Source organism: Dreissena polymorpha, chromosome 14, assembly GCF_020536995.1.
Source record: "Dreissena polymorpha isolate Duluth1 chromosome 14, UMN_Dpol_1.0, whole genome shotgun sequence".
Lineage (NCBI taxonomy): Eukaryota > Metazoa > Mollusca > Bivalvia > Myida > Dreissenidae > Dreissena > Dreissena polymorpha.
The window spans coordinates 73,325,703-73,351,885 of NC_068368.1; the positions used below are offsets into that span (position 1 = coordinate 73,325,703).

The following is a 26,183-nucleotide window of genomic DNA, read 5'->3' on the forward strand; positions in this document are numbered from 1 at the left end:
ATAGATTAAGAAGGAAAAAAGGTGGGACATTGAGCTTACTTCGACATAACGAGAATATCGAGATATCCGATGTCGAGATAACGAGAGTCGACTGTATACCGTTTTCGTAATGATAATTGTAATGCCATTTATATTGCTTCGTATAATATGCATTTCTGAATCGCCTTCACAACAAAGTAACACTTCTTTAAAATGTTAGGAGCTGACCAAAGGCTTAATTTAAATGAAACGAATCTTCACCCTCATGTGTACTTGCTAATGTGTATAACACCTCGTTAAACAAAGTTTGAAGGAAACTATACCTCTGTCACCATGTTGGACCATGCGTTAACAACGCAAGTGAAAAACACCCAGAACCTATCGTCAAACCTCTGAATCCGTATCAAAGAGACATGCTAGGTTATATATAACCTCCACTGTTAAGTTTTTTTAGTCACATAACAAATAAGAGATACATTTTTCACCACTTGGTTACTTCGAAATTGTAGTAATAATGTCCCTAAAACCGCAGTCTTTGATAAACTTGCCACAAAAGTCGAATTATATGCAGTACGGCCGCATTTCTTTGAGTTAGCATTTTTGCAAACGATGTGTACGTCTCCCATGCCATTTTCAAATTCTGTTCCAGTTCGAAGCAGTGCCCTAGCATGTTCAACGAGGTATCAAAGTGTGATATATAGAAGATATCGCCCTCCGATGATATAAATGGTATGGGTTTAATGAGTGTTATAAATTTGCCTAATTTCATCAAAGCTTCCGTCCGTTTAGGTTCTCGGTTGAGTAGTTTGTATGTAAGATACTGTAGATAGTAGAGATATGGTTCGATTTGCACACAGATGCACTCATCATAACTACAAAATGGTAATAGATAATCAGGTAAAGTTAGGATGCCAAAACGTCCTCGGTACATTTCGCATCGCAGGAATTCAGGTACACACATCGCCTCTGCTCGTCTAAATTGCAAAAATACCGACCACCTTTGTTTGAAAGTCAGTTCATATGATTGCTTTGCTATCTTTACTGCTAATAACTCTGACTGGGAAACTAATAGCTGGTAAATAAGATTACATTTCTTATCTTCTTCTATCTTTTTTTCTATCAAGTCAAAATAAGTACATGCTTCATCAAATTCTCCATTGCAGAAAAGGAAGGAAACGTATCGCATGTATGTGCCAATAATATCAGCCTTTAGAGTTTGTGCATACATGTGTCTAGCTTTATTGATGCTATCCCGATCTAATTCATGTCCTTCTGCCTTCTGTTCTAAGCACGCGGACGCAAACAAACTAGCCATACGTGACATGACGCCATGCACTACATAGGCATATTTTTGGTATTTTCCGAACGGTAGGCATGAATACATTTCTAAGCTTGTAAATTCGTTTTCGAACGACACTTTTCTTGCATTGGCGGGGGGTAGTTCTAAAAATTCAGGTTCAAAAACTGCATCCATCGCTCCCTCAATATAAAAAAATACATAATTTAATAGTCCTGAATCATTCGCACAATAGGTACTGCGTTCATTTGTTCTCGTACTGAGCTCATAAAAAGTATTTCCAAGGTTGTCTATTTGTATATGTTCGATCGTTGTCCTCAGTGAATTAATAACATATGTAAGTGTTTGCACCAACTTCTGAAACTCGTGTTTTTCAATTTTCCCGTCAAAAAGGTTAACATTCTCTATAGTAAAGTGAGGACAATTGTGGCGCATTAAGAAGCGCCTCAAAGTTGCAAGAATGTACTTGACACAATTGATAAGATTGTCCTCCCTCCACAAATCAGGCCGGGTGTTCTCGACCGCAAAGAAGAAGGCTGTTTTAAAATGAAATGTACTCAGCCTGTCTCGATATTCTTGCCCGAACAGCTCTTTTCTTATCATCTTTGTTAGAACATATGCTTTCAGATGTATTGTATCTAAACTGAACATAAATAGCCGTTCAGTTAAATTTGTGGAAATTCGCCACTGATACTCACTATAATCGTACGTACAAATGTTTGTACTTTTGGGGGATCCCTGTGGGATTATAAACACGCCTGCCTCTTTAAGAATCTTCTCCGAAGGCCAGTGACCGGGGCGAGGCCTTTTAAAAACGAACTTGCATTGTTCGGGAAGACTTTTACAGTACCATGCGCTAACATGGTCTACATTCCCAATCCTTTCTGCAGGTCCATGTCGTGTTGCTTGTCGGAAATCTAACATAACTGTATGTGGAATCCTGCCGTCATGGTTTTTATCCAATCCCATCGACAAAAACCAGGGAGATCAATAGTATTAAGAACCAAATGTTGAAAACGCCTTGCTAATGTGGGTGGTTCAATTCTTGTTAAAACACAGACCTGCGGAGCACAACCGCTTGTGCTTACCTTTATCACGACTTGATGATCATGCGGCTGAATGGGTGGATTTTCTGAATCAAAAAACAAATAGAACATATCAAAATGATGTAGGATGTCTATGTCAGACATCATTCCAAAGGTTAATGTGCCCTCGATTTGACTTCCAAATATAGAAGTTCGTTTGTTACGCCCTAAACCTTTGTGAGTCAGTGTCAATTCACGTTCAGAAGAGCGCATTATTTTCCTTCTTAACTGTATAACGTGTTCATTGACGGCTAAGTCATCAAGAGCACGCGAAAGTATCTCTGAGATTTCTTTATTATCTGTCAAATTAGTCTCCACATAGTGTGCTGCTTTCCACGGTTTCTTATCTATTGTTGTTTTTTTCTGTTTGCTTCGCCTATTGTGATCCATCCTCAAATAGACAAAAGGAACGGTATTTCGTGATTTCTTATTTATGGATGGTGTCTTGACATTCCTGGAACACATGGGGTTTTTTAAATATTGAATAAGGCATTCAAATTACTATAGTTTAAAACAACAGCAACGGCATATTATTCACAATTCATGTTAATGAAGAGACCAGTACTTTGGTTTCAGTCCTAAAGTACAACATAATAACACAATATTAAAAAAGTATAATTTCAAAGAGATTCTTAGGTCTCTTAAGATAAGTGGAAAACATACAAATAAACTATAAGTTACAATACTTTAAGAGTCATTATTCACATGATTTGACCTTGCATTCCAAGTCTAGTTCTTAAACACAAAAATAAAAGATAATCAACATGATAATGGAAAGATGTAAACACAATCTAAATTACTTGGAACGTTGCTATATACCATAAACAAGGTCAAACATTTTACATGCTGTTTGGTACTCTTCACAAAGACCCAGCTCGTACTCTCAACCGCGCTGTCCATTCCTGATTAATGATGTAACAATGGTTTGAAATAAAAATTAAAAGGTGATAATTTTGATAGCATTCGGATATCCCAGCTTTAACAATTGGCCTAAGTCTGCATAGAACAGCGACAGAAAAGACACGAACTAAACCTGAATTTACAACAAAAGACACACAACTTATAATCCTATAAATCCATTCACATACCTTAAATATTTATATCGCTTATTAAGGATACGTTAATAAACGATTCAAATTTGGCAAGATGTCAAGCGCTCCAAATTTACAAGAATACACCTTTCTATTGTCACTATTCTCTTATTATTACTCTATTTTCAAATATCGCAACTTTTCTTGAAACTGAGTGTTCTTAAACAAAGTATTTAAACATCTTATCCGCTTATCTCAAACGCGTAGTCCACTTTTATGTCACATTGTTTCCTATTAAGAATGTACCCAATAACCAAATTGTTGAAACCTCATGAATAAGATCGATAATTTGAAATATAACTACCGGTCCTATTCATGTCACATTATTATGACGCTGTGCTTGACAGATCTATGGTAACTTGTATACTAAATGTTAAAGGGATTCGATCGATGGTCTTAATTACGTAGCGGTCATAATTGAAAGTGGCGGATTATTTTTTGCATGGCGAATGGTAAAACACATTGAAACGCGAGAGTTTAATTTGCTTTGGATTTAGAGGTACAGTATTTTGCATTCAAATGTATATAAAATTATAAATTAAGGCCAAGTATCAACCTGTAAATATTAGCTACAACGCCCTATTTACGTTGTTTAGTTTTTTAACCTGACATGATAAATGAACTGTAGAAGAACATCCTTATTTTAAAAATTACAATAATTTGTATGGGTAAAATATACTCGTATTTACCTATAATTGCTTAAAGGTGCCTTTTCACAGATTTTGGCATATTTTGAAGTTTGTCATTAAATGCTTTATATTGATAAATGTAAACATTGGATCTTTAAAGCTCCAGTGGAAAAAAATCAAGAATAAAATTTAAAAAAGGAAAAAACGGAGCCGGTACCAGGGCTCAAATCAGTGACCCCCGGAGTCCTGGAGTTAGTCTGAAGTAAAAACGCATTAGCCCTTTCGGCTATTCCGCCGAGTAAACACAAGTTAAGTATTGTATACCTTATATAAGCAATCTTCGTAGTTTCGTAAATTTAAACGACAACACCAGAACTCTCTAAATTATTCAATCGTTTCGCGTTGGAACGCTTTATAATTTTTAGGTTTTCAAATCGTCAAAAGATACATATAATGGCTATATTAGACTATGGTGAATGTTCATTAATACTGTTTTCTCACAAATATCATAACTCAAACGAAAATTTGCGAATCTGCAACAACTTTTTTCAATTTTGTCAATTTACCAAACCGTGAAAAGATCCCTTTGATAGTTATGTTACAATACTTTAATAGTCATTATTCACATGATTTGACATTGCATCCTAGTCTAGTTCTTAAACATAAAAATAAAAGATATTCAATATAATGATGGAAACATGTAAACACAATCTATTTTTTTGTAAATATGCTTTATACCATAAACAGGGTAAAACATTTTATAAGGTATTTGGTACTCTCTACAAAGACCCAGCTCGTACTCTCAACCGCGCTGTCCGTTTCGGATTACTGATGTAACAATGTTTTGTAATTGTAGAAAATGAAATGGGGATAATTTTGATAGCACTCGGAGAACCTAGCTTTTACAAAACGATAGAGGATTAAACAATTTGCCTAAGTCTGCATAGAACAGCCACAGAAAAGACACGAACTACGCCTGAATTTCCAACAAAAGGCACACAACTTATAATCCATTCACATACCTGAAATATTTATATCGCTAATTAAGGATACGTTTATAAACCAGTGATAATTTTTCATGTGCGTTTTGCGTTATTTGCGCATTAAAATTACCAAAAGCGCAAGTGACAAAAATATCTTCGTCTAATAAAGCGCATTGATTCTCAAGAAAGACAAATTCGGAAAGATACTTGTTAATACTTAACATTAACCCGAATTGTTCCGCATTTGATCGGAACGCCAGAATGATTTTTATTGTAACGCCCGCTGTATGTGTACTACATCATTCTACGCCATTTGTATCTGCGTTTCATATTGGTTCTCTGCTTTGTGCATGGACTATAAGGTTGAATACGACGATGAAGAACCATCCAAACGTTCGCATCCGCTTTCGCTTTCTGAACTGTCAAAATGCCACAAAAAAACCTGTCAAGATCAATTAACTTTGAAGGCTGCACTTTGAATTGCCGAAAGTAATGAACATGTAGCATCATCCGAGAGCGTAAGCGAGGCATTTACATCTATTTCGAAGAAGTTTTTGTCTAAATGGCAAATAACTTATAGTTGGTTTCAATACGAAAGTGAAGATGACTTTATGTACTGTGGGGTATGCACTGACGCTTGCATTATAAACGGCATGTACCAACGCTGCCAAAATCAGAATTTTAAGCATACAACATAAAAACCAAAAAAGCTCATTGTTTTTGGAAAAAGCTCATTGTTTCAGCACATGTGCACTTTTAAAACTCATTGGTTAAAAATGAAAAAAATATCACTGTAAACGATTTAAAATTTGGCTAGATATAAAGCGCTCCAAAACAAGAATACACCTTTCTATGTCTTAATTGTCATTATTCACTTAGGGAGACTCTATTGTCAAATATCTCAACTTTTCTTGAAAGTGAGTGTTCCTAAGCAAACTATATAAACTTCTTTTAAAGTCCGCATATCTCAAACGCGTAGTTTTATTTTAAATTGTTTCCTATTAAGAATGTACTCTATAACGAAACTGTTTAAACCTTATGAATAAGATCGATATTTTGAAACTCAGATTCTTCTCTATTTCTCTCAACATCTTTAATAAGTATGAACTCCCTTCTCGAAACTGTTTTAGCTTCAGTATCTGTATTTTCCATTTTCAGTTTCCCTGTACAAATGATATGCACCTTCTGCACAACCTATCACCTTTCATTAGCTGATTATAGCTCTGAAGCAAGCATTCTTGACTGTCGCATCGAGACCATCGCAAACACTCTTTCCATGTGATGTTTCGAAAAAATGTCCTGTTACAGATGGCTTTTTCCTCAGGCTTACGTCAGCAAAGGCTTTCTTCCTCTTATACTGGGCAGCACAGCCATCTGTCCACTCACGGATCTCCCTAACTTTCACACCTTTTGTTCTTCAGAATTGCTATAGCTTTGTTCTCAAAAGTGATAGCTAAGTCTGCATCATGTTTGGTTTCTTCACTGATGCCAATAATGGCATGCTTTATCCTTAATTCTTTTTCTCTCTATTTATCTGTATAGTAACACATGATTGGGTGTATTGAAACTTAGTTCCTGTCGAAGAATCCAGATTTTTTTTTCACTTTGAAAAACACACCCATAGTTCTCAATTAAACCCATGACCATAGCAATAGAACCCTCACCAATTATATCAAGACAAATTCCTATATGTTGCTCTTGCCAGTTGGCCCTGAAAACGTGCTCTTGATACTCTTGCATGTAAGTTTCTAAGCATGTAATTAATGTTTGTATGTCTGTTTCTTTAGGCACACTGGAGATGCAACGCTTTACTCTACAATCTTTTGCTATTTCTATACTTTCCCATTGATACCATGATATCTGCCTGTCACTATACTTTTCAACAAATGGTGAAAGATAACTCTGCAAACAGTTCACACCGCATTGTTTGCATTATCTTCTAAAAAAATTAATAGCTGGATTGGTGTCATCTTTACAAAAAGTAGCATCACTTAAGCTTTTCTAATCTACTGAAATTTCATCCAATCTCCATGGTCTTTCACTGCTGTTTTTACATTTGCTAGTTCCTCACTTTTTAGGGCCACGTTACAGCACTTAAGGCATATGCATGATCTTCTGCCTTTTTTTACATTCACTGGTTTCAATCAAGAAAATTAAGGTAGTCCTTTTTTGTGACTAGGGTTTCTTAACTTGTACTCGTTGTTGGCTTCTTCTTATGTCATAGTCATCACATGTTTTTGTAGTATTTCTTTTTGGCCACTTTTTCTTACTTTCACAGTTTCACGTTTATTAGGCACTTCCCTACTGATTTCTTGAGTTAGAAAAAAATCTTTCACAGATTTTTTTAAAGGAGAGTTAAGTTCATCTCTTCTTCTTTTTCTTTGGTTCGTCTTCCACCATGTAGAACTAGCTTTTTTCCCTTTCACTGATACTTTAAAGTCTCTGCCTTTTATATTTATTCAGTAATGCGTCACAAATGATGTTGTATGCATGTTTCGTTGCACCCTCTTTCCTTGTTTTCACTTCTGAAATGCTCTCTGGCACAGATTGTATAACAGTATCTGTCAATTCAAGTTTTTCTGCAATCTGGTGTCATTGTCATTTTATTCCTATTTAGAAACTTTGATGTTGATGGTGATTCAATTAATTTACCTATGATGACTGCTTTTCTATTTGGGATATTTGGTAATACTTCTTTTACCTTTTTTATAGTCTGTACAGAGTTGTTTTAGGTAACACGTTATTCATTGGTGAATCTCTGGCTGACCCAGTATTTCCAATTTCACAATCAATCTGAATACACTCTTTCTGTATACTTTCATTCAGTTTGATACGCCATGATTGTGTTCTTTTCACAGCTTCTTTCTTCTTTCTACTTAATTCAGCAGTTTCGGACTTCTTAATTCAGCACTCTTATTAACCGATAATGCCAGGGATGCTTTTTCTTTCTATTTCGGGCGATACCTTTTCATTTCTTCACGTTTTTTACTTCTTAATTCTTGTTGAAAATTTGAATCGGAAAGTAATTGTTGTTTTTAAATAGTATTGCATCTTTTCTTCTTTCTCTATCAACCCTTTTTAGCTCCTCGTGTTTCGCCTTATTTTCCCTCTTTTTTTTCACTAAGCTTGTACCTTTAGCCTCGTCTTCTCCATTCTAGCTTTAATCTTATGTTTATCTTCGTCTGGCTTATCTTTGCTTCCTAAAAACAAACAATTGCATTCTCATTTTTGTTCCTCTATGTATACGGATGAAATTTAGACTTTACAAAACATAGTTGTTATGAGTACGCAATATGCTTTAATACATAAGCAAACTGGAATAACTTGTAGATTCTTAAAGAAAATTATCTGATTGACAAAAGAAATAGCACACGACCTGATGATTATTCAATGTTATAGCATTAACAATGATTGCACACTTTCCTTAAAACTATTAAACAACAGTTGGGTCAAATCACATGTCTAGTAGTGTTTGTAACCATTTGACAATATCAGCAATGTATCCAATACTAAGTCTGAGCTCATTGAATTCTCATAATATTTCTGTTTGAATTTACTAGTCTAATGATATGGAATGCAAAAATACTCAGTTTCAATTGCATATTATAATAAATCAAATCACTTAAAATGTTGCCTGTTATCAGAATCTAGATGAAAGAAACTATAAATATACCAAAATATTACAAATTGCCGACTGGCAGTATGTCGAATTTTAGCCTTACACATCAATACTGTAATATGAATAAAAAACAGGGTCATTGACAGTATAAAATGGGGATATTGGTTACAGACACTTCAATTGAAGAGTGTGGTTTACCAATTCAATACAAACTTACCAGAGTTGTTCCCAGAGGTTTGCTTTTGTCGTCTTCCCTTGTCTTAGGGATGTACCATGGTAAAGAACAGAAAAGAAATAGGACAGCTTCTTCTAGGATAAGAAATTCGGGTAACATTGTCTTGTAGTCAATTACTCAAACAGACAGTGATGTAAGAATGATGCAATATTCAATCAAGAGAGTTATTGCATCACTTTTTTTGCTCTTGGCTGCAGAGGTTAATAGATAATGATGCACGTTATATCACATATGATGGAACTTTCTATTGAGAAAAACAATGTTTTAATGACAAGTAGAATAATTCTTTAATGTTTCATTTTTATACCTGTTTGTGTAGTGTCTATAACTTTTTTGATTGAGTTGCTGTTTTTTAATGGTACAATACAGCACCACCCATTTTGGCCAACTTTGACTTTGGATACACATGAGCCTTTGCAGGATTTATACTTTTCGATAATGAAACAAAAAAAGTATTGCCGTATAAACTTGTAAATATTACCAACACTACAAGTTTTAGAACTGGAAAGTTTGACAAAGAACAAGCTCTCATTCGAATATCTTGGCTAGCAATGTGATTTAAATGGTTTTACTACTTATTCTAATATAAAGTCGAGTTCTAGATGTCAATAAAAGATCAAATGAATGTTATTTTGTAAAAAAAATGTTGGCATATAACAACAGATTACTGTTTGAATTTCAGAGTTGAAACAAAACCTTCTACTGACGGTATTTTGCTTATAAATTCATATCCATAATATTTTGCCAATTTCTTTAATTCAAGAAGCAATATTTGCCAAATTGGTACTCGGTCGACAGATATGACAGTTCAAAAGATGCTTTATATGAACTTCACTGGCTACCAGTAAAGGCAAGGATAACATTCAAATTACTGGCCTTCATGTATAATTGTTCTGTTGGTCACGCGCCAAAATACCTTACAGAACTTTTAAAAGAAACAGTACCAGCACGTAACCTACGATCTACCGTCTTGTATAACGGATGTTATGATGTGAAACGCACAAAGAGAAAAACATTCTTGAACAGGAGTTTCGGAGTTGTTGGTCCGAAACTGTGGAATGACCTTCCATTAAGCATCCGCACTTCCGCCTCAATAGACATTTTCAAAAGGAATTTGAAAACATTTCTCTTCAGAGACTTTTACAACCTATTTTAATTTGAATACCTGTGATTTAAAAAAAAAATCGAGACTCAGTTGTACGGGCTTATTTGTCACTAGGACTCGGAGGACCAAGAAAATAAAGAATTGCGCGGGCTTCTTTGCTCGAAAAGGATATTTATTGTACAAGTGACTGGTAACCAAGAATCATTAGGGTTTCTTTGCTCAATGATTGAGTTACATCAACCAGCTGCTTTTTAGTCACGCTTAGGCCCTCTAGTTATGTCTTATAGTCACACTGTAATTTTAACCTTCAAGTTGTGTCTTGTAGTCACACTTGGTCAGTCTATTAGTGACTTGTAGTCACGATAGTTCAAATAAGGTTAAAACCCAAAAGAAGTGTCCTTAAGGGTGACAGGTAACTAAAAGCTGTGGGATCCGACAGCCAGAGTACAGAAATATCCTTTTGCGTATCCTTTTAGTTAATGAAAAACAGTGTCTTTATGTTTTCAAATATTTGCTCATTATATCATTTTAATTATTGTCTTAACCCTAGTTATATCAATTTATTACATAATATTTTACTTTTACTGTGTTTTACTAGTGTAGCCGGTATTGTTTTATTGCTTAAGTTTCTTACAGCATTATTATTTATATCACACATATTTAGAAAATCAATCCTTTAATTAATGCTGCATAATATTATCAATACCTCTTATTTTTATCAATTTTATGTACATATATATGTTTTGTACAACGTCATTGAATATAATTATATAAATAGGCGTTTCATCAAATTAGCAAGTTTCAAGTATTTGCAGGATAGAATTCCGCATAAAACCAAGTCAGTAAATGCATAATTCCAGTATGATATTTAGAGGATTTTCTTTTTTATATTCTAGCTTTGTTCGAGTGAGACTTAATTTTTTTTATTTCATGCATATAACATGAAAATTCCTTTATCAGCGCCAATTACGTGTTTTAGCCGTATATTTGTTGACATTTATGTTAAATACCGCAGCGATCTGAACTTGTAGGTGTTGATGTTGGTGCAGGGTGCGACACCGACACGTCGGTTATTGGTTGGCATTACTGTTCCATAATTATATTTGAACAGTTTACGCGGTGTCATTAATCTGCATCTAACTATGCGGTTGTTGCATGGATTGTACAAACAATGACGAAAGGATAGCACCATGAATCTAATTCCGAAACGAAGGTTTGTTGATTTCTGCCACAATTTCTGCCATCGTTCTGGCATGCTTGTTGGTTATAAGGTCATCGGTGACTTTTTAATTGGCGTGTGTTTTGTTATTTGGTAGATAAATTTGTCGTTATTTTGAGTGGACGTGTAGGCGGGTCGCAAAGACAAAAACTCGTCAGAACGACAAATATACCCGCTAAATCTTATGTCGTCCTTTAATTAGTTGAATACAATATCACAACCACGCATAAACCTCATGTAGACTCAGGTTCTATGGTGGTTGTGACGAACGTTCTGCAGCTTGACTTCGTTTCTGAATAGTCCGCCGCCTATCCATGCCAGTAGACCCGACTGTTGACATCAGTCGGCACACGGATTTGTGCACAGAACCCTCTAGCGCCTACTTCTATTATGGGGAAAAACTAAGCACGCCAGCCTATTTGGTTGCAAGCTTTTAGCAGCTCCGTAAAGATGGACTTTTTCCTCTTGTAGGCCTCCTCGCATCTGATTTCCCAAGGTACAGTTAACTCAATTATGACGAGTCGTTTCCCTGCCTCTGACCACAGCACGGTGTCGGGTCTGAGGTTTGTCTGCGCGATACTTAGGACGACCAGCTTGTTGTCAAGGTCAACCTTCATGCTACATCCGGTTGCGCCGTTGACCTCTTTGCATAACTATTCCTATGCTATATATACAGCGTACTATAAGAACAACGCTGATACGAAAATAAAGTTGAAGACGTTAATGTAAAACATATAACGTTTTTTTATTAACACAAATACCGTTATAACCCAATTAAACTTGAACAACGCAAGAGCTACTCATCGTGTGACATTGTTTTCTATGTGTGAAAATAATCTCGTTTATTGCGACAAGATAATGATTTCCTTTTATTTTCCTACTTACGACGGTAAAAAGATTGCAAGACAGTTGTAACTGCTCCTTCAGAAAAGTTTATTCCCTCCGAGATCAATTCAGCTAAATTCGACTTTTTAAAGGGACATCGTGTGTTCTTTTTGTTTCTGAACCCACTGTGGTATTCGGGATAGCTTTAAACTATTTCAATAACAAGGAAAAATACGTATCCCATCATCAGACGTGCATTGCCGAAATGAACCACTGTTGAATATATTTTCCTTTATTTCGGCAATGCTGAACTATAGCTGTAACACGCGGCGGACTTTTATATCAGCCATGTATGAAGGATGGTCATATTTCTCAGAATCAACTATAAAGTAATCATTTTAAGTAAAATCGAATCAGATTCAACAAAACAAACAATTTGATACCAATTTGATTTTGAGATTAATGTTGTTATATGTTCAAACACAAATTGCAACACAAAAAAGCAAAAAAAAAGCAACATTTTTTACAATTACCGTATTAAGTGCGCGTACTCATGGCGTCATTATCAACACGTCAAACGACAAAATTCATATTCTTTCCCGCTAAAGCTGCAGTTTTGTGTGTGTTTTTTTTCTGTAAAATCGGGGACATAGAGGTATGATAAACAGAAACACAGCTTAATGCCTGATCTTTTTAATATATATTAGGCTCGCCACGAATAAAATAATAAAACAATGTTTTTGCTTAAAATAACTTTGATATTTTCCGTGTAGTTCTATTTTCCTATTATATTTTTAAAAAATTGACGACTTAGAAAATTGATGGGATAAATCGAATACAAGGTCGGCGCCAAATAAAGCGAAGTTTATTTTGCTCGGCCAAGGCTCTTAGTTCAGATTTTCTAAGCCTCGCAAAATAAACTTTTTCTATGCTAAACGTGTGTAGTAAAATAATTCAAGAGGCCAAAAGTCTCCCACGACGCGCTAGCGCCGTTTCTTGTTCGCGTCATTAGTTCATTTCAATACTGTCCAAAAATATAATGATTTATCACATGCCATACCCTGTTTCCCATGTAATATAACCGTTACGAATATTATTATCTTACACATGTGTAATATACTTTTTATGCGTTTTCATTAACTTATTTTCGTTCGATTGACCAATCGCATTTTGCTATTTTGCTAAAAGAACGTTGCAACGTCAAATGGCATCACTAAATGTAAACAACATTCGGGATTTATTATTATGTTTGCGTAAATATTTATTTAATTTTCTCATTTAAAAGCATGTGATAAAAAAGATCTGTCACTCGTTGTCATTTCATACCATGTTTTATTAAACTAGTCCAGGAAATTCGTTAGAAATCTCGTCAAAGGCTTGCTTACTAACAAAATTCCTGAACTCGTTTAATAAAATATGGTATGATATGACAACTCGTGCCATATCCAATATATATGCAAAATATTCCGGTTTATGTTATTAACAAGTCGTAAAACGATGTAAAACAAAATGAACATCGAAAATTGAGTACGGTCCGGCGTGTGTATGGCGTAAAATAGGTGATTTCCGGAAATGAACTTTAGTTTGCATGACTTAAATATAACATAACAAGAGTACATGGCAAAGTAGCTCAGCATTCTATTTGGTCAGTCGGGTCAGTGTCAAGGTCGCTCTAGTAACTTAAGTTGATTTGGAAGTATTGTGCTGAAATTTTTTGTTTAAATAATTATCAGGCAGATATGATTCGGTGTTTCATTTGGCGCCAGTTGGATAAAGGTAAACTACTAAAGAGTAGAAAAACAAGACATTAAACACAATACCTCAGACTGCGCTTTGAAGCCACCAAACAGCTATTTCAGAGAAAATTTCAATGTCCAACACTTTATCTGTAAGTCTTGTAGGTAGACTCACATACCAAAAACAGCTGACTATCTGAAAGTGTTTCGTAAGACCTTAGGCAAACGGTTATTAAAGAGAATATTTCAATTTCAATTGCACACAGTTTCGTCAAATATCAATGGACCGGAACGAAACTCACACTACATTTGTAAAGCATGTTGGTAGAGTCAATTGCAAAAAAAAACAGTCCAATATTTCAAAGCGTTGCGTAAAAATTCCGGAAAACGGTTATTATTGCCAAAATGGTTAAGTCTAAGGCCCATAACTTCGCCGAAATTCAATGAACCGAAACAAACTCACACCTTATTTGTAAAGCATTTAGGTAGATGCACATAGCCAAAATCAGCTCAATATGTGAAAGCGTTGCGTAAACAAGACCTCCGGAAAACGGATATGCCACCAGACCGGGAGGGGGAGTGATACATACCGGTCGCCGCTCAATAACTTTTCTGTGGTTGCAGGTTTTGAGATAAATGTTGTAAGTACGAATAGTTTTATTTTAATTACATTAATACATAAAACTTCAAAACATGGTTTCGTTGTGTTCCCATTTTCCTTGTTTCATATCAGACTCGCGATTGTGTTGAATTTTATTAAAATCGTATATACCAATGAATAACATGTTTCTATCAATCTATCAAAACCGTTACGCACACTTATTGTATTCAATCATTTGTGGTTTTTGTAAATAAACTTTGTGCACTCTACTTCCGTCAATTTGGTAATCATTTCTTGCTTCACTAACAGTTTTATGCTAACAGCCTTTGGTATATTTGAATGAGGTGAATGAACGCCACCAGGGTGCATATCTATACGTCATCCGCCATTGTTAGAAGAGACATGACGCGGCAGTTTATTCAATTTGTATGATCAATGGGCCTCACTTGCTTTCTAACACGAAATACTCGGGAAACGGTAGTGCTCGATCAATATTTTATATTTGCCTAACGTTTCGAATGACATTGAATCTTAGCTATCGAATTGATAATCAATGACGTCCTTCCGGCACTCCAACTCGGAGTGTGTAATTAGTTGTATTCTAATTAAATATTAAGGGGTGTCATTGTTTCAATTTCTACGTATCACGGTAACGCTCATGGTAATCAATATGGTCAAGCACGAGCCGGTGTTTATTAAACTAAACGTATTGTAAATAAATTAATTAATATCTGAGCCGCAAATTGGTAGTATGTCATAGACCAGCCTGTGCATGAGACCACTTAACCTTGAGTGACTTTATAGCGGACAGGGAAGCTCATGACCAGACTGCGCGGCTGCACAGGCTGGGCTGGAGTTACGCTTGCCGCACATGGCATAAGACGCGGCTTGTATCACTGAAACATAAAATTATGAAAGATTATGTTAAAATGTATTAATAATGGCTTATACAGTTATTTACATTGGGATACAAATCATATTAGATAAATCAATAATAAATTAATGTATCATTTATGTTGCACTTAAGTTAAACATTAATATAAAATTTCGTCTGCAAACTCCAGTGGTTTTTCTCTTCATAAATTGCAAAACTAATAAGCACTTTTAAATCTTTAATTGAACATGCCTGAACACAAAATAACATTTTAAAACGTGCTGTGTTCTGAATTTATGATACAATGTGAGCATTGACTCTAATGTTGCTGATAAAGTCTGTAACATCACGATTAGATGGATTTATTTGTACAAACCAGCGAAATGACTCACACTATTCTTTAATGCGATTAACACCGACATGGTACATTTTTTAATCTTTTTCTCATGTTAAATTTCTTTTCGTCATATTACTCGGGGTCCGGTCATGAATTTACGACGACATATAGGAATATGAACGAGTGTTGCATACATGCTTGACAACTCAACCTGAACTACCATATGAGCCGTGCTCTGTGAAAAGGGGGTTTATTGAATGTACGTAAACACGGCCGTTAATCATGCGCGCAACCTCTTTTTTTGAGATGCATTAATAAATGAGCCAATGCAACTTCCGAGGTGGCGTGCAGGCCTGGATGTTTTGAAATTTCATGGATAATTTTACTGGGTGATTAGGTTTTATGTTGTGTTTTTTTTTCAACATATTTCGCATTATTCTTAAAATCGGGCAATGTAGTGCGATTCAGCGAAGATTAATTCATCCAAAAATGTACAGAAACATACACCCTCAACCCATTTATAAAAGTGAGATTCTTTATAAGTTGTGGCATGATGGAGTTTTAAAAAGCATTTCGATGAGTTTTTTCCTGTATGACGAACAAATATCCTTCCAATTAAATCACTAACGACTGCGTACAACATACATTAGATGCTACATGCACAAAAATAATGGCTTCTTGTCCACGTAGTAGATAATTGTGCATTTTTCCAAAAGAGATGGAGCCAATGCTAAGGAGATGGCGCTAATGATAGGAGAAGGCGCCAATGCAGGATGTATCAATTAACAGTCGTATCGCAATGACATTAGCACATGACGTAGATTTCATAGATTATGTTATTTGTTATATTTAATTTATTTTTCAACGTACATACGAAGGCCCAAATCTTTACAAAACATAAACACATTCTATGATAAATAAGATGTTGTTTTTTTAAATATATAAGTGATCAACTCAATTAGGAAGTCACCAACATGAATAAAACATATTGTACAATACATGTATATACCAAAAAATTGTAATACTCAATAAAACCAATAACTGAATGTTCAACATTATAAAAATAATTCATCGACAGCAATATTTGTATACAGTATATTAATTCACGAAATAAATTTAAGATGATTTGTGCCCCTTGATCTAAATGCTGAATTCACTAAAAGGCCAAGGTCGATATATCATAATTAAGCACATATATGTTGTTTTTCCCACAATCAACTCCAAAAAATGAAGATAGCTCGGTCTTTTCCCGTGAACTTTTTGTATTATACATGTTCAATGTTCTTATCTTATAAAGACGAATGTTTAAATCCACCAAGACTTTATTATAAAACTACGTTTTTTACATTAAAAACGCACGCGACTCAAATGTGCTAAAGAAGTAAACTTACGAAAAATAATGTAAGTCCTGTAAACATAATAAAACCATAACATAAAATACTTTACTTTAAAATAGCTTTAAATATGCATAGGCGCAACCCCATAATCTAAGCGCCACCTCCTTCGCATTGGCTATCTTTTTGAAATATGCAGATTTATCTATTATATCGACTAGATGCCGATGTTTTTGAGCACGCATTTACTTGTACAGGTTGAAAGCAATCGCTTTATGTAATGAGCGATTTAATTGGCTGGGAATTTGCTCGTCACGCAGGCAAAAGACATCGATTTGCTTTTACGAATTCCACCATGCTATAACTTATAAAGGTCCTCACGTTTCCAAATGGATTGTGATTGTATGTTTCCGAACATCTTTGGATGAATTTAAAGTCACTGAATCGCACTACATTGGCCGAGTTTTAAAAAAAATGCAAAATATGTTTTTAAAAAACATATAAAACCTAATCACCCTGTAAAATTATTCGTTAAATTTAAATAATTCCGGGCCTGAACGCCACATCGGAAGTAGAATTGGCTCATTTATCAATGCATCTAAAAAAACAGGTGGCGCGCGTGATTAACGGCCGTGGTAAAGTGTCGTCCCAGATTAGCCTGTGCAGTCCGCTCAAGCATATCAATGACGAAACTTGCCGCTTTTATGATATTTTTCGTTTCAAGAAAGTCTATTCTTAGCAAAAATCAAGTTTTTGCGGAAAGTGTCGTCCCTGATTAGCCTGTGCGGACTGCATATTATGATATCATAAAATTATTTCTCTGGATTGCGCTGGACTTATAAAAACGAAGCAATACTCCTGAGGTACAAATAATGCTAAGCCACGTCATGCGTTATTTTGAAAGGATTTTAAAATACAGAAAATGTTTGTAGAATGTAAAGAGTGGCGTTTGCCAAACAATATCACATTCAGCGATGCGTCGATCGTTATGCTAATTGTTTTATTAGTAAGACGATGACATGAGTCGCGTTCTGAGAAAACTGGGTTTAATGCATGTGCGCAGAGTGCCGTCCCAGATTAGCCTGTGCAGTCCGCACAGGCTAATCAGGGACGACACCGCCAAAATTGGATTTGTGCTAAGAAAAGACTTCATTTTAACGAAAAATATCATAAAAGCGGTAAGTGTCGTCCCTGATTAGCCTGTGCAGATTAATCTGGGGCGACACTTTACGTACATGCATTATGTTCAGTGTTCTCAGAACACGATTCATATAAACTTTTACTGCAGATTAGGGTTTGGTTCTAGAGAGCCGTAACTACACGAGCATGTCGCTTGTGTACATCTATGAAATCGAATGGACAATTATCTACTCAAAACAATTACCTACGTTTATTAAAAAACAGTATGTGTATTTGACAATTTTCTTGTTTCCTACAAATATCGGAAATAACTTTATACGATCTATTAAACGAACCTTTTCACGTTTTAATAAATTGACAAAATTGAAAAAAATCATTTCAGTTACGCAAATTTTCGTTGTAGTAATGATATTTGTGAGGAAATATTAATATGGACATTAATTTTAAACATTTACCATGCTCTAAATATCCATTATATCCATCTTTTGACGATTTAAAAAATCTGAACATTATATACGTTGAAACGCTAAACGATCTAATTATTTAGAGAGAGTTTTGTTGTAGTCGTTTTATTTTATGCTTTCCGGTGGTTTATAGGGAAATATCAGTGAATTAAAACTGATAATTTCACTGTTTAAACAATGAAAATTATCAGTGAAAATTATCGATAATTTTCACTGTTTACTGTGAAATGACGTCATTTCTTTGACGAAATGACGTCATTATCCCAGCGAAATTCTTTAGTTAAACTCTTTAACAATGTATATAAACTGTTAAAAAAGGCATAAAATAAAAAGAAAATTTGTTGGATTCGATGGAATATCGATTTTAATGCACTCGTGATCATAAAAAACATATATTTTCACTCGTGGCTGCGCCACTCGTGAAAATATTATTTTCTATGATCACTCGTGAATTAAAATCGATAATCCACCGAATCCAACAAATATCCTCTATATATTCTGTGATATTACGATAATTGCCTTTAATTATTTATTAAGTATAAAATACGTCGCTGAAATGTTTGAGAACGGATGGCCGAGTGGTCTAAGCGTTTTACTTTTACTTCAGGGGTCATTGGTTCGAGCCCAGTAAAGTTGTTTTTTAATTTTATTCTTTTTATTTACTGAAGCTTTTTAGATCAAATATTTACATTAGTCAATATAAAGCGAAAGGCTCCCTTTAAATTAAAATATCCGAGATTTAACGTCACGTGCAATCACTAACTGTTCATGTTTTGTAACGACTTGGATGAAATATTGCGTCGCTATTGACTCGGCATGCGATATTGTTGACGTATTGTGGTCCACGCTGGGTGCAGTCAACCTATACCTTGTTCTTATGTGAGATTTCCGGTTTTAAGTTTACTAACTTAATGTAAATCACCAAACCTATGAAGAAAAACACACACATATTGTTTTAAAATATAACGTTTATTTATCGAACAATTATAGAACAACATATCTGATCGTTATTAAATGCACCATCAATGAAGTCCTTTAATGAACACAATCTATAATTGAGTGAAACTGCATGCGATATCACGTGACGATTTTGAATTTGAGAATGCTGACATGATAAACGTAGACAATTTAGCCTTGTTCTGAGAAAACTGGGTTTAATTTATGTGCGTAAAGTGTCATCCAAGATAAGCCTGTGCAGTCCGCACAGGCTAATCAGGAACGACACTTTCCGCCTAAACGTGATTTTCGGTAAGGTGGGACTTTCTTGAAGCTAAAATTACCATAAAAGCGGAAAGTGTCATCCCTGATTAGCCTGTGCGGACTGCACAGGCTAATCTGGAATGACACTTTACGCACATGCATTAAGCCAAGTTTTCTCAGAACGCAGCTCAATTTATGAAAGCTCGACTCTGTTATATTGTATTATTCGTATGTGCGACAAGAAAACAACACACAAAAACATTTGAACATTAAATTAAAACACATGTTTCGTGTCCATACAACTAATCAATAAACATTATAAGTTCCCTATTAATCATTTCAAAAATTTTCCTATAACAAATGAATCATTATAAAGTTAATACGTAAAACTAAAAAAATGTAATAAAGACCTTATAAAAAACTAAAACATAAAACTCGATACGATTAATTAAAAAACAACATCAATTCTAATAAAAAACCTAAACAAAAACATTCAAACATATTTATAAAATGGCATAAACATTTGTTGAAGCATGACTATACAACATACAGGAATAAATAAATGAGTCGATGACAGCGAGTGGAATGACAGTAAGGAATATGATTTCACCAGAAGATCATTCTAAACCGTCCTGGTAATCGCATCATAGGAGGTGGTCTGCAAATAAATTTGCGTCATGCTCTGTGAAAATGTGGTTTAATGCATGTGCGTAAAGTGTCGTCCCAGATTAGCCTGCGCTGTCCGCGCAGGCTCATCCAGGACGACACTTTCCGAATTTTTGTCCTACATTACAAGACATTACAAGACTGCAAACAAATTCATACCAAATTCAAAGTATCTCAATAATGTGCAGTCAGAGATCAGTAAAACGGATATTTAATTCCGTTAATCGTGTTTAAAACATATTTGTCTGCACGTATTAATGTATATTGCTTACACATAATTGGAAATAGCAAAACCAAGATTGAAAACTCAACCTACGACAGGCTAAAGCTCGATTGGTCATCTTAACTCGGGGACCACTTAAATGTACCCCGGGCACTCTTAAGTATACTTAAATGTACCTTGGGTACGATAATGTACTAAAACGTACGCGGGAATTCTAACGCTAAAGCGGTGGTTTTTTACTTTTTTTTCAAATTAACTATGGCAATATTTATGTCTATATTTTGTAAAATGACCTCCATATTATCGAAACTCCTACTACAAAAAGAATGGTATGTAAGGTTTTGTTCGAGGAGAATTCTGTTACGTATTCCGTAGTGCGTTTTACGACATCAGATTTACTACGGGAATAAAACTCGGGTACAGTCTTGATTGGCCGGGTACGTGTAAGTCTATTTTCCGTAACCGGGGTACATTCGAGTATACTTAAGTAGTACCGCAACCGACAATGACCAAGCGAGCGCTACTAATTTAATAATTGTATATTGCGGAATTGTGTAACTGATGTAAGTCAGTGTGAGGAAGTTGACTGCTATCAAGACGCCATCACTGGATGACTAACACACACCACTGTATTTGTCAGATGTATATGTGTTGCACACCAGCTTAATTTTATTTCATTTTTAGCTTGCTGTGCAATCTTCAACCAGCGGTAAACACTCTTTGCGGTTTAATTAATTCCCATCTAAACGATATAGTTTTTTTATTTTGTATAACGATAACTAAACATTCGCACATACATTCATCATCATTCTCAATTGATAAGCGTTTACTTCCGTAAACAAATGGATGTCGTACATGTACAGACATTTAAAACCTACTTAACAATGTTAATACTTTTACAATATGTGCCAGTAGACTAAGTGGCTGCAGTTTATAACACGATGCATATGTCCGTTTCTTTTTGCATAACATGTGAATCTGATGTTATTTGGTAGGGTCATACACGTCATATTGAAAATATTTGTATTGTTTAACAAAATACGTTGCAATGTAGGGTGCTGGGGTTCTAACAACAAATTGGAACAAATTCTTACACAAAATTTGTCGTTTTGGTCCAAAACACAAAACGTGTCTGATGTTAAAAAATAATCCACGGTGTAATTATTTTATTCTGAAGCAGGGGCATATTTTTCATTAACAAATGCTTTTTAAATCTATTTTTCACCTGGAAATCCATATTTGTTACAACAAGTTAAAGATATCGACGTTATTTGAAAATCAAATAATGAAAATTAAACTTCTATAACGTACATATCACTAATTGATGTCCCAAATAATTATTAAATACTTCAATGTCGGAAGCAACGTATAGTTAATATCCTACTCACGAGTTTTCTTACCAAAAAAATCTTTGAAACAAATAATTTTGTACCACGTACACAAATAGGCGTTCCATGTGAAATAATGCTATTGAATGCTATTGAATAAACTTTCAGAAGGATGAAATAATTAGTCATTATCTGATTCACAGCGCTTGACAAATAAACGCCGCCGTTACACTTAAGCGCTGATAATTCGTGATAAAAACAACAACGTATAAGCAAATGCAAACACTAACAACATTATACTAGCCCCTACCTCATAAAGGGTCCTCGACTTCCGGTGCTCATAGGATCAGCGCCGCCGAAAAAAACGTCCAGCTCGTTCCCGATGCCCCCAAGGTTCGGTCGTCCGTCTGGACCCGTGCGGAAGTTAACACGATGAAAACTTGGGCTGTTTACCACTGACTGGGCTGCAGACGGGATGAAATGCAATCAGCTCACTATACAGAGCCTCGTTTTGCGAAAACTGGGTTTAATGCGTGCGCGTTTAGTGTCGTCCCAGATTAGTACATACAAGCTATTCAGGAACGACTCTTTTATCGATTTTTTATTGAAAGATGGTTTCCTCAAAAGGAAAAGCCAATTAATGAGGAATTTGACGCATTGATGTTATGAGTGATAAATGCCTTAATAACGTTTAAAATAAAGATAAACGAGCAATTCATATTAATGGAAGAAAAAACAAACTGACAATTAAAATGAAGCTATTTTTTGGCAAAAGTCTTTTATTTTTAATTAAGAATCGAATCAGGTGTCTTACGTTTTAATGTAACAGTCGAAATACAATTAACTGGTGTTGCCTGCCTGGCATGTCATGTAATTAATGCTTGCGAATAAGTTACTTAGCCATGTAAATCATTCAGCACTCTCAAACAGAATACATAAACATCAAATTATGAAAATTATTATAACAATCAATAGCATAATTGTTTTGTAACTTATTTATTTTCGAAGTGCATAATTCAATAATAAAAAAACTATTTAAGACAAACATAACCAATTTACTAAAATTATAAGTTTTTTTTTATATAAAATATTATGTTTACAATTTAACATCTTGTATCAGATCTTCTGTACAAAAGTTATATAGTTATTTCCTACCTTGAACAAGATTTCGGGACTGGAAAATCGACAAAATTGCCATGGCAACGATTATCATGCACATTGTTTTCACCGGTGTCATCTTGAGCCTCGACCTGTGCGACTGAGCAATGAAACGTGGAGTGTAACCTAGCGCGCGCGTCTTTAAATAGCCTTAACACCGGAAGGTTACGGGTCATGTGCCAAACAGGTCAGTGCATGAAATTGATTTGTCTGTTAAGTAGTGTAATCGGTCATTAATAAAATGTCGTGACCGTGTTTTTTTTACATTTGTTTCTGCTTTTACAAGGAAACAGAATTGAGACATTGGCCTATATTGCGATTTATTTATAATTGTGGGTCGCGTTTTTGGAAAGTTGTTAAAAATTTGACAGAGTACTTTAACATGTAATTTACTTATGGCGAAAAGTATTTTAATCAACTTAAAAAGCCAACATACAAGTTATACAAGCTATAATTTTGGGCGAATATTTTGATAAAGTAATGCACCGGTAGCTTTGTGAAAGAAATATGTAACAGTTATGAATGTTTGTCTGTTCATCGAATAGTTCCTGCGTGCTCTTTCATGAATCTGATAGAAATGATAATCTCAATAAGCTGCGCTCTGTAAAAATGGGGTTCATGTGTGTATGTGAAGTCCTAACAGGCTTATCAAAGATACCATTTTCGCTTTAATGGATTGTTTCGTTTAAAGTAAGCCACTTCTAACCCAGTTTTTCTCAGAACGATGCCAACATTGATTCCTTCTTCAATTGCCTTATTGCAATAGGTGTCAAGGTTGTCCTCGCATGTTGTGTCCGTCAATTCGAACAAAAAAATGAGTCGTGTTCTGAGAAAACTGGGCATAATGCATGTGCTTAAAGTGTCGTCCCAGATTAGCCTGTGCACTTCGCAAAGGCTAATCAGGGACGACACTTTCAGCTTTTATGAGATTTTTCGTAATAATGAAGTGTCTTCTTAGCAAAAAGCCAATTTAAGCGGAATGTGCCGTCCCTGATTAGCCTGTACGAACTGCACAGGCTTATCTGGGACGACACTTTACGCACATGCATTATGCCAAGTTTTCTCAGAACGCGACTCAATTGATCATCCCAACGATCGCATGCCACTCCTGTGTTGCTTCCAGCTGTCTCACGTGTAAGTCATCGTGAAATCTTGGTTCATGCCGGCAGGTGTCGGTGGTCACTAATTGTCATATGTTAGCGAGAATGTAGAGGATGTGCGATACATATGTTTGACCACTTGTTATCAGCCGCAATATGCGGTTATTGTAGAGAACAACTGACCAAGATTCATTCATCTGCATGCTGAAGGATTGGTTTGTATACATCTGCAAAAGATCTTTAAATGAAAAAATAAGGTTTGCTGATTTTGACATTTATGCAAATAATATTGCCACGAATTTTATTATTGTTAACGGTGGTTTGTGAATAATAATGCAAATGAAATTATGTATTATTGTTAAAAGCAATTTAGTATTATTTAAAGATAAAGAACTCTTCTTAACGGGAGAATCTTTTGCAAATTAGAAGCAATTGTTGACCATATTAAGCGTAAGAGATGATAGAAAATCTCCAAATTTACTCAAGAGATTGCAATAGAGAGATTGTTTGTACTTTCAAAGAAATGTCATCAAGAATGTAAGTTATTGTGTTTTGTTTGATTGTTATTTTAAAATGTCTATTTCCTTGGTGTGATATGTTTCATTGTGTGTGTGTGTGTGTGTGTGTGTGTGTGTGTGTGTGTGTGTGTGTGTGTGTGTGTGTGTGTGTGTGTGTGTGTGTGTGTGTGTGTGTGTGTGTGTGTGTGTGTGTGTGTGTGTGTGTGTGTGTGTGTGTGTGTGTGTGTGTGTGTGTGTGTGTGTGTGTGTATATGTGTGTGTGTGTGTGTGTGTGTGTGTGTGTATATGTGTGTGTGTGGGGTGTGTGTGTGTGTGTGTGTGTGTGTGTGTGTGTGTGTGTGTGTGTGTGTGTGTGTGTGTGTGTGTGTGTGTGTGTGTGTGTGTGTGTGTGTGTGTGTGTGTGTTTCATTTTAATAAAAAGTCGCTTTTCCTTATGTTCTTTTGATGTATTAAATGTTTCTGTTATTTCGATCTCGTTAGTGAATTTCGTAAGTAAATTAGTGCTTAATTGATTGTTTGCGTTAAATTGTTGTTACTTGCGTAACAACCACCACATCGACCACACACAATGTTGGTGATTAATAATTAGTTTTTAACTAGGCGTTTTTTCTTAAGACAGTCGGCTGCGAAGCAAAGTGCATGTAACTATATTTCCCTGCAATATCAATCAAATTCACACATCAACGTAGAAAATAAAAGCTTCGCTAAAGGTCAATTCAAACAGCAATCTTATGGATGTTGAAATCATGTAGCGTGTTTTATACATAATACATAAGATTTTAAAAATAGAAATTGTGCGTAACAATCTTAATGATATCCACTTTGAATCGTAGGGGAACGTAGGCCCAATGTCTACTCTCTAGATTCCAAATATTAACCCGTTTATGCCTAGTGGACTCTCCGATCCTTCTAAATTGGATCAATTTATTTCCAAAATTAGGAATGTCTAGTATATTTATTTATATATTTAGAATATTTCTTACAGAAATTCCTTCACGCAAACAGTGCAGATGCTGATGAGACGCTGCATCATGCGGCGTCTCAGCTGGGTCTACACTGTTTGCCAAGGCCTTTTTCTAGACTCTTGGCATAAATGGGTTAATATCGTTAAACGGTAATTCAAAAAACCTAATAGGTATATAAAATATCGGTAAAAAAAGATAATAAAGCTAAAACAGATAATCCGGTATGGTGAAAAAAATAGTTATATAGTAAACTTAAAAATCCGCAAATGTAAACCAGCTATTACTAAATGTAACACGAATAACCCAAGGCGGTAAGCTTGATATTTCTTAAAGGTTCTCCAGATAACACGAAGTCAACTAGATATTTCTTAAAGATAATACAAATAACCCGAAAAGGTTAACTAAATATTTGTTAACGATTCGACAGATTAACCGAAAAGGTCAACTTGATGTGTCTTAAAGGTTCTACAGA

The 26,183-nt window shown here is 35.1% G+C and overlaps 1 long non-coding RNA gene across 1 annotated transcript; it reads right to left on the bottom strand.

Moving 5' to 3' along the window:
* Nucleotides 1-19,526: 19,526 nt before the first annotated feature.
* LOC127857054 (uncharacterized) lies at nt 19,527-23,254 on the bottom strand. The gene is made up of 3 exons (XR_008038293.1): nt 23,126-23,254; nt 22,281-22,434; nt 19,527-20,411 (listed from the first exon to the last, which is right to left on the bottom strand). It is a non-coding gene; the product is annotated as an uncharacterized LOC127857054 (long non-coding RNA).
* Nucleotides 23,255-26,183: the final 2,929 nt, after the last annotated feature.